General features: G+C 46.0%; 1 long non-coding RNA gene across 1 annotated transcript; it reads left to right on the top strand.

Annotated features, from left to right (window-relative positions):
- Positions 1–580: 580 nt before the first annotated feature.
- Positions 581–3,136, top strand: LOC146989128 (uncharacterized). The gene is made up of 3 exons (XR_015035744.1): positions 581–622; positions 2,817–2,903; positions 3,063–3,136. It is a non-coding gene; the product is annotated as an uncharacterized LOC146989128 (long non-coding RNA).
- The last annotated feature ends 385 nt before the right edge of the window (positions 3,137–3,521 follow it).

The raw sequence follows: 3,521 nt of genomic DNA, 5'->3' as shown, positions 1-3,521 counted from the left end.
CATCCCCACCGGCTCATGTCTCCTGTTCAGCATCTTACACATGAAGTGAAGTGATAGAGCAGCAGCAACAGCAGCAGCCGGGCCACACACACACACACACACACACACACACACACACACACACACACAGGATCCATTTCCCTCTCTCCTGAAGTAAGTGACAGCTGCAGATTTTTTGGACCATCCCTCCCTCCAGGATGCCTGACAGCCCCCTCCTCCCCCTTCTCCCCCCCACACACCCCACTACCACCACCACTACCACTACACTCACCCTCCCTCCCACCCACCCCCCATCCCGTTGCCATGGCAACAGAGGCAGTAAGGCTAGCAGTTGTGACTGATATGCTGCTGAGGTGTTTCCCAATCTGACACCCCCCCCCCCCCATCCTTTTGTCTCTCAATTGTTGCTCTCTCTCTCTCTCTGACTCTCTTTCAGGTGGTTTGAGATGATGAGTGCCGCTGATGTGTTTGTATCCGTCTGTGCGGTGGCGGTGGTGGTGGTGGTGGTGGCGGCGGCGGTGACACGGCGCCCTGCCCTGCCAGCTCATTGTGCTCACTGACATTTCTCCAAATTGAGGCTCTGACATGAAGGACAGGGGCGGCGCAGATGAAAGCGTCAGAGGTGACCGAACCGCACAACAACAAAAAAACCCTTCCCTTCCCACCGGAGCGACCACGGCGAAAACAAACACAGGGTGGGTGGAAAAGAGTGTGTGTGTGTGTGTGTGTGTGTGCGCGTTGGTGTGTGTGCATATGTGTCCAGCGAGTAAAGTCATACATTTATAATAAACTTGGAAAATGTCAGAGCAGGTCTAGCGCCACCTCAAACCAGGTGACCCCGAGATTGCAGCTTTGATTTGTGATCCTGTCGTCACAGCCAGGTGATTTCCTGGTCATGGACCCACTCTGTGTGTAGCTGTGTGTAGCTGTGTGTGTCTGTGTGTGTGTGTGTGTGTGTGTGTGTGTGATGGGAGCCAGCTGGCACGGAGACACAGAGACAGATAAATGGGAACTGAGCAGCAGACTGGGCTCTTCAGCACATTCATGAATAGGAAGCCCTCCACCGGGGCTGAGGAAGCTGCCGCCGCTTCTGTGGCAGCGTTGTTTACATTCATAAATAAACCTGCTCGCTGCCATTCACACAAACACAATTAGCTCCGTAGCTTCTCCTGCATGCGCAACACTCAGAATAGATCCAGCTCTCACAAACGCCGAAATGAATCCGACCACTGGAAGACCTCGTGAACCGCATTGTCCACATAACTGCTCTGCAAATCTTTACAGGCTGAAATTGTTCTAATGAAGCCACCAGCAGCTCTGAGCATCACGTCTGCGCCGCCGCTTTAATGTCTTTTTAAGGCTTAACAACAAGCAGCAGGTTTATGTATGTATGCATCCATATGCGCATGAGGGGAAATGAAAAAGATGAGACACAGAAAAAGAGTGTTCAGCAGTAGGTTGTGTGTGTAAGTGTGTGTGTGGCCCCTCTTGGGTTGCGGTGTGTGTGTGTGTGTGTGTGGGAGTGTTATTGAGAGATATTTTTTATTCTGTGTGTCAGCTCCCCTCATCTCCCTCAGCAAGAGACGACGGAGGAAAGCTGAAAAACATTTCCAATGCAACGACCATTTAAACACACACACACATACACACAGTGCCCGCTTGCATGCACACACACACACACACACACAGTTTTAGGACTCTTTCACATGACACCAGTTGCGTCTTTGAAAGATAAAAACAGCACACCAGATTGTCTGTGTCTTTTTTTTTTTTTCATGAATTTCCCTCAGAGTTGCTTGTGAGGGAATTTAACATGAACACGATTAAAGGGATAGTTCAAAAAATTGGCCCATTGCCATAATCCCTATAGTCATAGCAGTAGGTTCGTTACCTTTAATTGTCGGTGCAAGCTATTTTTAGAACGGTGGAGCAGAGCCGCGAGCTGCTCAGAGCTACGCTACGGAGGCTAATGGGATTTCTTGGTTTCCCTCATCAAACTCATCAAATACACAATCCAACAACTCCAAAACGCTCTGGTGGACAAGTTGTGACCTGCACATTCACCACGCTATGAGATAATAACAGAACGTTACCAGACAGAGATGTTTTAGAGGCAAATCCATGCAAAACCGCTGATGCACGTTGCCTTCAGGGACAGTTTTTCATCAAGCAGTCTCTGTATTTACCTCGAAAACAACTCTGTTTTTCTGTTATTATCTCATAGCGTGGTGAATGTGCAGGTCACAACTTGTCCACCAGAGCGTTTTGGAGTTGTTGGATTGTGTATTTGATGAGTTTGATGAGGGAAACCAAGAAATCCCATTAGCCTCCGTAGCGTAGCTCTGAGCAGCTTGCGGCTCTGCTCTGCCGTTCTGAAAGTAGCCTGCACGACAAATAAAGGTAACGAACCTACTGCTATGACTATAGGGATTATGGCAATGGGCCAATTTGCCAAAATGTTGAACTATCCCTTTTAAAATATGAACATGATCCTGATTGGAAACAATTCTAGATGAAGATAAATGAGAGATAACAATCTGCCTGTCAAACCACCACACACACACACATAATAAAACTGAAGGTGATAAAAGATTAAACAGACTAACTTCTCCTCGCCACTCAGGAAAAAAAAAAGATCAACAACTCGAGGTGTTTTTCAGTTTGATAGAAAAATGGGAAGCGTTTAATTCTGCTGACACCTCCTGAGCCGCAGCGACTCAATAATACTTCACCACACAGCAGATGATGACAATAATAATTCCCTGTAGAGCAGCTGTCGCCGACCTAATGACTTTCTTCCATGCCACTGCTTTTAGGAGGAGCACGCAAAGTCACCGTGGACCGCAAAGTGGGATTAGGGTCATCCTGGTGGAATACGGCGCAGGATTTCTCTCAAGTAAAAGGTAAATGGATTTTTGCTCACACGCTTATTCTCAGTGCAGCTTGTGGGAAAAAACACACACACACACAATTGTTTCAATCATGGTGCAGCTGGGACGTGAAGTGGATTCACTCTGGGTTCTTAATATCTTAATATCTCTGTTTGTATTTGACATCTTCAGGCTGAGACATATGGTTTCCAGCCTCTCTCTGGATGTGCCACACAACGTATCACCAGCACACCTCCGAGGCTGTTATACTTTTGGGATGGATCCCAAAGGTGAGTCACAGAGAGAAGATTAAAAACGGTTCCTCAAATGATTCTGTGCAAATCTCAAAGTGTCGCCTGTTGATAAAAAAAAAAAGAAAAAGAGAAGAAGCTAAATCTAGATCTGGAGGCTGCTCATGCGGATCATCATATAAACTACACCACATTTTCTAACTATGAACGCCAACACAGTGACTGAGATAAAACTGTCAGCTTCACATTCATTTAAAAGATTTTCCTCAACAGCAAAAAAACAATGTTTGTTATTTTGTAAAATTAAAAAAATCCATATATGTTTTATTTATTATTTTTATTTCGTGGGTTTATTTCGGTCTTTTAAAAACAAGTACAATAGACAAAGTATAGATACAAA

The sequence above is a fragment of the Trachurus japonicus genome, chromosome 4 (assembly GCF_045865225.1).
Source record: "Trachurus japonicus isolate A0001 chromosome 4, Traja_1.0".
Classification (NCBI taxonomy): domain Eukaryota; kingdom Metazoa; phylum Chordata; class Actinopteri; order Carangiformes; family Carangidae; genus Trachurus; species Trachurus japonicus.
This window is presented reverse-complemented; position numbering and strand designations above follow the sequence as displayed.